The following is a 13,762-nucleotide window of genomic DNA, read 5'->3' as shown; positions in this document are numbered from 1 at the left end:
TAATTGGGATAGTTTAATAAAAAGCTCCCGTTTATCGAAAATACGGGTTTTATTGATTTACCGAAACGAATATTGTATCGAAAATGTTGCGCCGGGACCCGCGCAGGACAAACCGTAAGCCGGATCGAAAAAGTCGAAACATGGAAAATGCTCGGAATATTACAATTAGGTTAGGAAGGAGTTCTCAGAAGAGTTTCGGGTTCCAAAAACGTAACAACGGTTGACGTCGGTTGGTTCCCGTTTTTATAAAATAGATTTTAATTACCCGGAAAAAGATTTTAGAAATTTCATATGATTCTTATAAATCCGTAAATCAACATAAAAATAATTAGGAAGATATGACAATTATCTATATTTTATTTTGGATATATAAAAATTAAAATACTCAATTAATATTATTTTTGAATATTCAAGTACAAATAACACTTAACAATTAACTGACAGAATAGAAACTTGGCACACATAATAATATCAAAAATAATTACACGATATATCCCGGATATTACAACTAACCCATCCCATTTAGCAGATCTGATTACCTTCTCAACTTCACCAGTCAGATTCACACAACTGCCAGGCTGGACATTTTGGACAAGGTCTAGGTATTTCTTTGAGTTGGAAGGGTTTGCAAGGTCTGGAGGAGGGGGTTTGGAACTGTTTGTGTTTGTTTTTGTGTTTGGTTCATTTCTGAGGTTTGATTTCCTGGTGTATACTCTAGCTTGAAAGGCTTATAGGGTCTAGGGTTTTGAGCATTTGGGATCTGGAATTTTCTGCTTTGATAAAATGGAATGGTGTGATTTCTAAATCCTTTTCTAAGGTTTTTGGACAGGACTCTCTGGTTAGGGTTTCTGGACTGGGAAGTGTTTACAGTTTTGAAGGCAGAATTTTTATGGTGAATAAACTATTTCTTTTCCATATCTTGAAGTAGATATGGATTGGTGATGGCTGGTCTAGGTCTGGGGTAATATGGCATTGCATTTGGATTCATGACTTGTAAAGTAAAGAAGATTACCTTTTTCTAAGTGTTTGAGTGTGTGTGAATGCAGCAAGTAACAAGTATATATGCATGCACATTGCACAAAATCCAAGATTACTTTAGAAAATAATTTCATTTCAAAGTCACTTTTACTGCTCATGGACAGTGTTTATCATTAAGTGCAGTTTGCCAAAGCATGTTGTGTCACATAAGTCCAAATCCTAGGTATTTACTTAGTTATTCTAGGACAAGATATATTTATAGCAGTTATAGGAAAATAGTGACAGGAGTGTCTGATTATACTTTTTAATACTGTTTTAAGTACATAGTACACAGATTTTGGGAAACTGTGTGACATAAAGGTGAAGTGCAGCATAAACTTCTAGTAAGATGACAAATTGTGCATTTAAGAGTGTTCAGATGGTTGTCCTGAATATGCAAAAAGTGCAGCACCTTTTCACAGATATTAATGGAATAACCTTTTTGTTTTTAACACAGAATAATGCATTTATATCTATAGGTAGATTATGTTAAATGATATGGAATTTATGAGAGTAATATCACATTTAACACAGCTGATGCATTTAAATTACATGTGCAATTCCATTTAATTCAGGTAGCAATTAATATCACACAATTACACAGAATAAACACCAAGTCAGATTTAAACATAATTTCTTCATGGCATTTTAGAGTGTTCTTCCTAAGATCTCTAAGTGGCCATTAATCACAGCAGTGATCCAGATACAGAGGTGCTCAAGGCTCCCCTGCCAGGTCTTTCTGTGAGGGCAGTGTGTGCTTGTGTTTTCATTTCTTGCATTAAATCTTTAAATTCATACATTAATCCACAGTAAATCATCACAGTGTAATCAATCATAGTGTACAAGAGTACATATATATCACAGATAAAGATGAAGATTGAAGTACACAGAAGTTCAATGAATCAAGAAGTATATCACATTTTGAATTCAAAATAAATCTGACAGATCAAATAAGTGCACAGATTTCAAAAGATCATAAGCACATGACACCTTGTAGATTTATTCAAGTAGATACTGATAGGATACAATGAGTCCAGATACATGATACACTTTAAGCACTTAATTTCTCATAAATATTAACTCAGCCATGGATCAGTAAGCATTCATAAATAACAAGTTGATGACTTTATCCCATTATTGAGTATTATCAAGCCTGGGTTATTTTGATTAAGAGAATTAAAAGATCTGTTTCAATAAGACCCCATAGTTTCTTTGGATCATACAATATAAAGCAATATTTATGCATCTTATTCACCGAATCAGATTCTATCAAGAAAAGTTCACACTTTAATCAGTTTATATCAAATCAGTTCATATCTAAAGATAGTTTATTCAGGACTGTTATACTCAGAACAACAGTTAACTCAAGATACATTTTGCACAGTAATTCACTAGCAATTCACATGTATAAATTTTTATCACAATTAGCACATAATCAACTGTAGTCTTGATTTCACCTAATAAATCACACTTGGAGTTTTATTATGTTAAAAACAATGACATACCTAAAATACAATTATACATAGTATAGATATATATATATTAATTTATGATCACATATATTTAAACACTTATAATGAATTTGATTTATCCCAGATGACACAAAACCAGAGTCAGTCAAAAGTTCACGTACTAGATATATACTTCAATTTTGATCACAGACATACTAATAAACAACTTTTAGTACTGATCCCACCAAGTGACTCTTAACTGGAGCTTTACTCAAATCAGTGACAAATATTAACTACATTCATACACATATCTCAGATTAAGATCACATATACTTAAACATTTGTCTGAATTTGATTTTTCACTTATATTTCACAGGGAGTTATCTTTAAATCAAAACAAGGCAGTTTTTAGGAACAAATTTCACAAATTTCCAACATACATCAGTTTTGATTAATCAGACATAATTGACTTGATTTTATCAAATATTATCACAAATAACGTTTTGTTCATACCAGAATTGAAACACATTTCAAGAAATTCCTCAACAACCATATATAAATATCTCAGTTTATGAACTCGTATAATCAATTGATAAACCAAGTCGATTTCATAAAGAATTATTCAAATAATCTCCGCAAATAGCACATATATCTTCATAAATTTCAATCACAGAAGCTTCAACTCTTCGATTTCACAAGAACTAAATCAGTAGCACACTGTTAGGGTTCGATTTGTTCATACCTGAGCCTGTAGCCTGGCCTGGCTTACAGGTCTTACCTGGCTTACAGGTCTTACCTGGTTGACTCAGTCGCGGACTGAGTCAACTTCCAAAACACCGCATGCACTCTTTTTTCTTCATTTCTGTTTGATTGTAGGCTCGATTCCATTCTTCTCCTGCATATTGTCTCAATAAACTGGTTAGGGTTCATTAAATCAATTATAATCGAATCAAAAACAAAAGTATATATGTATATAAACATGATTTGAATGTTTGATTTGATAATTCTCGATGGATTCATATAGAAATCATCGATTTTTATCATCGAAATCATTTGTTTTTCCAACCCAAACACGATTAATCATGAATCGTATGTTATAAACAACGAGATATAAGAAATAAGCATAGTATCTGTTTATATTCATCGAATTTTTGAAAGAAAATGATGAAATTGATGTAGGATTTACAGAGAGAAGAAAGAGGCGGAGAACAAGTGAGACGGGGTTAGGGTTAGGGGAGAAGACGAATGCACTATGCAAACAGTGTGTTCGGTTTTATATTAATCGAAATGGACGGCTTAGATTGATCTAAGCAAATGATCAATGGCCACAATTAAATCATTTTAATTTTCTGGGCTTATAAAAACTAGGCTGAATAAAATTATGTGCTGGGGTTTATATAAATATATAGATAGGATTTTAGGTTTTTATAAAACATTTTGGCCTTGAATATTGTTCGGGCTAGATTAACAAATAACATTTAATCTAAAACAAATATTTATTTGTATATATATTTTGAAAATAGATTTTTGATATACTTTTTCTTCTAATATCCCGTTTAAGAATGCAGATTTCACATCTATTTGATATACTTTGATATTTTTATGACATGCATAGGCTAATATCATTCTTATTGCTTCTATTCTTGCTACCGGCGCATATGTTTCGTCAAAGTATATGCCTTCCATTGGGGTATATCCTTGTGCGACTAATCTCGTTTTATTTCGAACTACCGTTCCATTTTCATCTAATTTATTTCAAAATACCCATTTGGTGCCAATTATAGAGGTATCACGAGGCTTTGGGACAAGTTCCCAAACTTTACTTCGAGTAAATTGGAGTAGTTCCTCTTACATTGTAGAGATCCAATCCTTGTCTAATAAAGCCTCTTTAGCGGTCTTAGGTTCTATTTGAGATAATAAGCTAAGATGATTCATAATGTTTTGAACTTGTGACCGCGTTTGAACTCCTTTCCTTAAGTCTCCAAGAACATTTTCAAGTGGATGACTTCTTATAGTAGGAATGGCTTTGGGTAGTTCATCCTCTTTTTCGTCTATTTCTAATGGATTCTTATTGATAGGACTCCCGAGATCCATATTCTCAAATTGTCGAATGATAATTTCAATATCATCTTTCTCGATATTTTCTTGATCAACAAGATCTTTATATTTCGCATGTGGTTTACTTTCATCAAATGCTACATTCATTGATTCTTCCACCACAAGAGACTTTAGATTAAATACTCGGTAAGCTTTACTATTATTCGAGTATCCAAGAAATATACCTTCGTCTGACTTAGGATCAAATTTTGTATGGTATTCTTTTGAATTTAATATGAAGCATTTGCTTCCGAATACTCGAAAGTAGCTTAACTTTGGAGTTTTGCCAAAATAGAGCTCGTAAGGAGTCTTTTGTTTTATAGGTCGTAGCAAAACCCGATTAAGAATATGGCAAGCCGTCGACATGGCCTCGGCCCAAAAATATTTTGGTCGACGATATTCATTTAGCATTGTGCTAGCCATTTCTTGGAGTGTTCTATTTTTCCTTTCAACAACTTCATTTGATTATGGGGTATATGGAGCGGAAAAATTATGTGTGATGCCATGTTCATCACAAAAGTTGGTAAAACTGGAATTCTCAAATTCTTTACCATGATCAGTTCTTATATAGACTATGGTCGTATTTTGTTGATTTTGAATCGTTTTGCATAAGGAGGAAAAGGATTCAAAAGCATCGCTTTTGGCTTTGAGAAATTACGTCCACGTAAATCGTGAATAATCATCTACGATTACCAACGTATATGAACAACCTCCGAGACTTTGTATAGGAACCGGACCAATAAGATCCATATGTAATAACTCGAGAGGTCTTGAGGTAGATACCATAAATTTTGCTTTGTGAGAGGCTCGAATTTGTTTTCCTATTTCGCAAGCTTTACAAGTATGATCTTTTTGATAGTTTAACTTTGGTATACCTCGTACATGGTCTTTAGTTGATAATTTTTTTATTAACTTCATGTTGGCATGTCCTAATCTTCGATGACATAGCCATGGATCATCATTTATAGTGATTAGGCATACGCTCACTTGCTTGTTCATGTCGCATATATAAGCATTTTTATTTCTGGGGCAAGTGAGAACCAATTTTCCGAATTTATCTAAAATTGAACAATGAGTAGTGTAGAAGATTACCTTGTATTTATTGTCGCATAGTTGACTAATGGAGAGAAGATTGTACCTTCGTCCGATGACTAGTTGTACGTCAAAAATTCTAACCTTTCCATTTTCGATATACCCGATGCCGACAATATTTCCTTTGCTATTATCTCCAAATGTTACGCTCCCCGCAGTAACCTTTTTAATGTTGTTCAAGAGTGACTTGTTGTCGGTCATGTGTCTTGAACACCCACTATCAAGGTACCATAAATCTTGTTTCGCGGCAAGACAAACCTATAAAACAAGTTAATTAAATTTATAGGTACCCCTTTGTCTTGAGGGTCCTGGGGTTAGTACATCATAAAAAGCATTTGTATGTTGATAAGCATAGCTAGGCATGTTATTATCTTCCTTAGAAACATGAACCTTTCTAAGTACATAATTCCTAGTTGGGTAATTTCTAGATGTACCATAGAATTTAGATTGAGCATGATAAGCATTATATATGTTATTATCATGATAATATGCATATCTAATAAATTGTTGTCTTTTAAGTGCATAATCATTATGGTTGACATGATGTTGGTATCTTCTTCTTGGAAACGTATTAGGTTGATGAGACCTTTGTTGCCTTCGATCTTTATATTCCATATTTTTGTAAGGCTCATGCTTATCATCTTTCTTGTATGATTCCTTGCGAATCCATACATGCTTCCCCTTAATTTCACCATTCTTGAATTTACAATATTGAACAGTGTGTCCAATCTTGTTACAATAGGAACATTTATACGATGGTAATTTGGGTGAGGTCTTAGTTGGTGATATAAATCTCCGAATATTATTTTTAGGAGGAGAATTCTTATTATATCCATGATTGTATGAGATTTTTGTATGCACCATTTGATCCAACATCTTATTGCCTTTTGTAAATCTTTGAAGAGCATTTTCAAGACTTTCATTATCTTTTTGTAAGGCATCAATCTTGTTGTTAAGGATTATTTCTTGATCCTTAACTTGAGCTATGAGCTTGTAATTTTCTTCTTTCAACTTTTGAGCTTCAATTGTAAGCTCGTTGATCTTTATTAGCTCATTTTCTTTATCAAGATTGTCTTTAGAAGATGTTTCTTTATTTTGAACACTTGATTCCATTTGAATCTTTAGGTTCAATAGATCAACGTGAAGTTCACATATATTTTCATTCAATTGAACCATTTCATGTACCATATCTTCCTCCTTGAGGATTAGTGATATATTCTCTGTTTCAAGGTTGATTATATTTTCTTGAAGTTTATTTACTTCAACCTTGATGAGATGGTTTTGATCTTTTAGAGATGTAATCTCTTTTTCATCTTGGACTCTTGAGTCCATCATCCGAGTATACTCTTTATATTGGTATAATGTATTTCTTCTATTTTCATTTTCTCGGACCATACTAAGTGAAGCCTTTGATCAACATCTTTGTATTTACTTTTATATTCTACCACAAGTCCAATTAAATCATGCTTATTCATGTCCATAAGTGATAAATTAGATTCATCTAATAATGACTTAATTGAGACGCAGTTAGATGTTACCTCTTCATTTGTAGAGGAGACTTCCTAGATGTAGTTTCTTCTCCGAGAGCCATCAAGCATAGATTCACTACTTCTTCACTAGCTTCCGGAGCTTCTTCATCTTCACTCAAATCCCAACCATTTTCATCCACGAGACTTCGTCCCTTTGAGAGTTTAGGACATTCTCTTTTATAGTGACCGGGTTGTTTACACTCAAAACATACATCTTGTGTTTCCTCCGGAGATGCATCTTTTGGTTTTGGAGGAATGTAAACGGGATGAGTAGTAGAGACATTGACATTACTATAGGTATTCATATTTTGATTGCCTTTGCCTTTGTTGTAGCTCGTTGACGGAAAATTATTCTTATTGTTGGAGGAATAATTTTGGGGGTAATTAGGCCTTCCGTTAGAGTTAAAAATTCTTTGTTGATTATTTGATTTTAGGAAGCCCTTTCCGTATCTTTGAGCTTTGCTTTGAAGCACACGACGGAGTTGTTTCGTGAGAAGAGCAATTTCACTCTCATTGAGATTTTGAAGTTCCTCATTTAACTCCTCGTCATTTTCATCTTCATCTATTAATATGGCCTTTAGTGCCATATTTTTCTTTTTGTCCTCCACTTTTGGAGCAACCTTTTCCGGAATATTATCTTCTTCGTAAGCACGAAGATTTCCGAAGAGGTTATCAATCTTATACTCATTTAGATTGTGCATCTCTTTTATAGTAGTAACTTTGACTTTCCAACTTGGAGGTAGAGATTTAAGCACTCTTCTATTCTTTTCATTTTGAGTATAATTCTTTCCAAGTTGAGATAATTCATCGATTATACGAGTAAATCTTGTTTCCATGTCGATGATATTTTCTCCTTCTTGGAGTTTAAAGTTCTCATAATCTTGGATCAGTGTTTCCATCCGAGAATCTTTTATATCAGTGGTTCCTTCATAGGTTACCACTAATTTGTTCCACATCTCTTGTGCCGACTTGCAATTATTTACTCTTTTGTATTCTTTTTCCGCAAGTGCACTTGTGAGAACCATTTCCTCCTTGGCGTCTATATTCATTGTGGCTTCTTCCTCGAGATTGTATTCACTAACCTTCTTTTCGATGAGGATGTCATCAATAATTTTGGTAGGTATGCGAACACCGTCTTCGATAGCCATCCAAACTTTGACTCCTTGAGATCTTGCATAAATGCGAAATCTAGTTTTCCATGTTGCAAAGTTGGTGCCATCGAACAGAGGAGGTCGTGAGCTTGACAATCCTTTACCACAACCAACGGGATTGATATACGCCATTTGGACCACTTTTTTGTTGTGCCTGTAAATCTGCAAATCACTTAACAAACACGTTAAAAAGCACTGCTCTGATACCAATTGTTAAGTTCCGTATGAGGGCTATGTTAAGCTAGAAGGGGGGTTGAATAGCTTAATTACCGATTTTAAAAATTATTATGGCATTTTAAAAACTTTACCGAGTGGTTATGCAGTTTATATGTGCGGAAAATAAAGTGCAAGAAAAGAAAATACTACACGGCGATTTTATCCTGGTTCGCGATGGCGCAACCTCTAATAGATCCGCTCACCCCTACTCCAGTCCCCGAGCTCCTCTCCCGGACTCGGAATTTTCCCTTAATATAAACTCGCTCCTTTAGTAGGCGGAGAAGCCTTTACACCCTTACAAATATTTATCTTGATGCGTAACACAAGGGTCACCACCTCAAAATAAATGTAGTTCATACACAACTTATCTTAGACAATAACTCCCCGCTATCTCTTCAAAGTTGATGTAGATCCCTTGTGTGGACTTGGCTTCCTTAGCTTTCACCGGTCTCGGATCTTAGTATCCAGTCTTGGGTCTTTCCTCTTCTTCACGGTGCAAATATGACTAACTCCCCGCTAGTGCGTATGAGACTTGGGTCTTAGAGCGAAGATCACCTCACGTCACCTCACCTCATTGCAAAACTAGTAAGACAATCCACAAAACACAAAGTATAGAGAAAATATATGTTGAACTAGTATGTTACGGTACTAGCCCAAAGATGGTATAATATTCAAATATGAATATTAATACTCTATATGTATACTTGACTTGAGATATAAAATGTTATATCAAGTATACTTTTGATTACTCCGTCTTTATGGATTATGTGTTAATCGGAGTAATATAAGAAGTCCTTTATATGTATAATCAATAAGGATTATGACTTATTTTGATCTTCAAGCTCAACATGTATACTTAACTTGGAATATATATTTATATGTCAAGTATACATATGATTACTCCGTAAAATATATGTTTATGGGAGTAATACAAAGTCTTGTATATATATGTATAAGCACTATGGCTTACGACTTCATTTGTATTCTTCTTCTTTCCATTATGTATTTATGGATCGAAGAATACTTTGGTTACAATCTCAGAATTGTACCTAAACTTTTAAGCTCTTAGGCTTATAGATTTAGTAAACTTATGATTTGACGATTATGCGGTCAAAGTATACTTTTAACTTCAAGCAACTTTATATGTTCTATAATTCTTAGTTAAGATCCAAATAATAGAAGTGCGAGTAATTGGCTTTGAATTTGTGCTTTTGAAGTTTAGGTGGATGATTACGAAGTTTAATATTGATCGACTTATAATCCCCTGGAACACTGAAGATGCTAGAAGGGGTTATAATTGATACCTTTCGTAATGATACTATATACACGAACTATGTGTTGACCAAGATCGAGATAAATGAAGTGCAAAGTAATTGGTCAACTCGTGTGATTAAATCCACCTTCGTAGCTTAGACGGATGATTACGAAGTTTATATATATCGAATAAAAACCCCACAGAACACTAAGGTGCTAGAAGGGGATTATACGATATCTTTCGTAATTGGACTATATACACGAACTATGCATTGGCCAAGATCCAAATAATAGAAGTGCGAGTAATTGGCCAACTCGTGTGATTTAATCCGTCTCTTATATTTGACAAAATTATGAAGATCACTATTGATCGACTTACAATCCCCCGGAACACTGAAGATGCTAGAAGGGGTTATAAGACGATACATTTCGTAATGATACTATATTCACGAAATATGTTGGTCAAGGTTGAGATAAATGAAGTTCAAGTAATTGACCAACTCGTGATGTTAAATATGAAATCTCACTCGTGAGGAGTTATTTAGAGATTTATGAATTCTCTCTCGTGAGGAGTTATTTAGAGATTTAAGTACTTGTGTATTATAGATCTTCTTCATTTAGAGCTTCGGTTTGAAGATCAAGTACTTATTCGAATTCTGAGTTCGAATCTTCGTTCTCTTTTCTTAGAAAACCTTCTTTATAGGAGATCTTGTATTAGATCTTGAGATGAAGGAGAGAAATTAAGTACAAAGCTCAAAATAAATAAAACCAAAGAAGAAGCTAAAAACTCACCACTTTTGGAAAACGGTCGAAAAAGTTCGCCGGAAAAATTCGCCGGAGGTTCGGCCGGATTTTGGCACTAAGGACGAACTTGGGCAGCCCTTCGGGAGGCCGGAAAGTGGTGGTGGATGAGCTCACTTGGTGGGAACAATCTTGGTTGGGTGAAGCTAAGCTTGGATATCAAAAACCTTAAGTATATGTGTATATATTTAAGAGAGAGAAGGTTTTTGAGAAGAAGTGTGTGTATAGAATTTGAAAGAGATGAAGAGAGGCAGTTCTTGAAAAATTCCCAGCAAGTATTTGGCTCTTTAGCTTAATTGAAATGGGTTGGGGTGAGGGTTTATTTATAGAGGAAATTGGGTTGAATGAATTGTTGAGATTTGAGAAGGAATGCATGGTGGATGGAATGTATCACATGGATTGATGACATGACAAGTAGGTTGTGTTTCTTTGCAAGTGGGAAGGAAACACAAGCTAGTATTCATTCAAATACCAGCTGAAATATATATATATTAAATATATATTTTCCTTTTCTTTTAATCATTCTTTAATCATTTTAATTAAGGATTAAACACCATTAATTATGACCACCCCAAAAACTCTTAAATAAATATCATAAAAAATATGATAATTATCTAAATATTATAAAATGATGTCCTGAACAGATTGGTCAACTTTAGTCAATTGTAACTAGGTCAAACGTGGTCAACTGTGGGACCAACTGCCTCGATTTTTGTGCCCGGACAAAAAGTCTCTGAATGCTACGAAATTTTTACCATAATTAGAAAATACCATTTAAATGATCCATATCAAATTTTAAGTCATTATAGAATGTAGAAGTATTTTATCTAAGAATAAAAGTGTTCTGTTAGTCTTTCTTCCGAGTAAAAATACCATTGGTCTTAAAATAAAGGAGATGGATCTTTTGACCAAAGGTTTGACTTGTATAAATATTTAGAATATATTTCCTAATATGTGAGATATATTTGGAGGATAGGAAATGTGTTTGAGTATTTTTGAATGATTTTTTCCGAGAGATGCTGATTTTACGAACCAGAAGAAAATTACTGTAAGTATACAAAACTGAGTTGCAGAACTGGATTTTAATATTCCAATCATGAATATTAATAATCTTTGGATAAAAACTCTTTTTATTATATGTAGAGATATATTTTGGAGTGAAGAGTAAAACATTTTTGATTTAGCACGAGATCTCTAAAGAATATTTCTGATATATTCCATATTCGAGCTTGTTGCCTTATTGATGTTGCAACTGTAATCTAAAAAATATCATAACTTGATATTTCTTATTTGATCAAATTTCCTTAGAGATATATTCCATAAAATATAATTTTGATTGTTTTTAGAATAATGGAATGTCTCTTTTTATAAATAGTCTTTGAAAATAATTTAGCTGGTTTGACTATTTGACTTTGATCTGGATCAATTAAAATCATGTCCTAATAGAGAGAATCTAAGTGTACTTAAATTTTATGTTTAATCGTACAAATACCAAAATAAATAATATATCGAATATATCCTTTCAGTACAGATGAAAACCTTCGATTTGGTTACTGGAATCGCTTGATTTGATGTTGTAATCTGCTCAAAATCACGGCTTGAATTCTCGACCCGACCCTGTTCTTCCCGACCCGATTTTCAGAGAATTTTGTAATTTTCTGATTTTTATTTACTTAACTAATAATAATTAAATAAAAATTAGGCTCTTTATAGTAGAGAAATTAATACTCCTAAATAAAATTAAGGCCCTAATTCTACACTTTTTAAAATTAATAGGCCCCTAATTTTATAATTTTTTAGTATTAAAATTTAATTGATAAATATTTTATATATACAATATATATGTCAAAATTTCCTAAAAATTGTGAATAATACAAAAATACAAAGAAATGGTATAAATGAAAGTCCTATAATTTTTAAATATAAAAATTTAATTTTTGTGGGGTTTTTAACACCCATTAGGGTCCAGAAAAGTCATTTTTTTGCAAAACGAGAAAATTTATAAAATGTCTAGATATTCAGAATAATGCGATGGTAAAACCCGTTTGATGAAAAATAAGCCCCATTATTTTATTTGAAATATCTGCTTTAAATTCATGGTTCGGGTCGTAAAACGTTTGAAATGAAAACTATAAATGAGAAATAAAATACCCGGAAAATACCTTAAAAATGTTTGGATGACACAGAATGCACATAACATATAGCAATTAGGGTTTGACAGTTAATTCCACATAAATGACACATTAACACACATAATTTATTATAAATATGATATAAAAAAGACGTAATTTCCCAGGCGTTACATCCTTCCCCCTTAATAGGATTATGTCCTCAGAATCTCGCTACGAAAATAACTGAGGATATTTTTCTAACATTTCACTCTCAAGTTCCCAGGTTGATTCTTCAACCATAGGGTTTCTCCACAAAACTCGCACTAAAAACACGAACTTATTTCTCAACACTTTCTCTCGCCGATCGAAATTTTTATCGGTTATTCTACAAAAGACAAATCAGATTGGATATCTACCGGTTCATATTCTATTACATGCCTAGAGTCAGGATTATATCGCTTAAGCATCAACACGTGAAACACATTGTGAATATATTGCAGATGAGGCAGTAAAGCTAATTTATACGCAACTTTCCCCACTTTCTCCAAAATTTCAAACAGTCCGACGTATCATGGTTTCAATTTACCCTTGTTGCCAAATCTGGTTAATCCTTTCCATGGCGATATTTTGAGTAACATATGCTCTCCTTCCTGGTAGTCCATATTTTTCCTTGCTTGATCTGTATATTTGCACTGCCTGTTTTGTGCTACATCCAATCGTTTTTGAATAAGTTCTATCTTTTCTTTAGTCTGTTGGATTAATTCTGGACCCAAAATCTTGCATTCTCCAACTTCATCCCAATATACCGGTGATCGGCATTTTCGTCCATATAGCGCTTCATAGGGTTCCATTCCAATGCTTGCGTGATAGCTGTTGTTATAAGAAAATTCTACCAAAGGTAGATGCCCATCCCAACTGCCTTCGAAATCAATTGCACAAACTCGTAGCATGTCTTCAATTGTTGGATAGTTCTTTCACTTTGCCCATCGGTTTGCGGATGATAATCGGTACTCATGTTTAATTTAGTTCCAAGGCATTCTTGA

Source organism: Apium graveolens, chromosome 9, assembly GCF_009905375.1.
Source record: "Apium graveolens cultivar Ventura chromosome 9, ASM990537v1, whole genome shotgun sequence".
In the NCBI taxonomy this organism is placed as follows: domain Eukaryota; kingdom Viridiplantae; phylum Streptophyta; class Magnoliopsida; order Apiales; family Apiaceae; genus Apium; species Apium graveolens.
The sequence above is the reverse complement of the archived record's forward strand: the minus strand, read 5'-3'. Positions refer to the sequence as shown.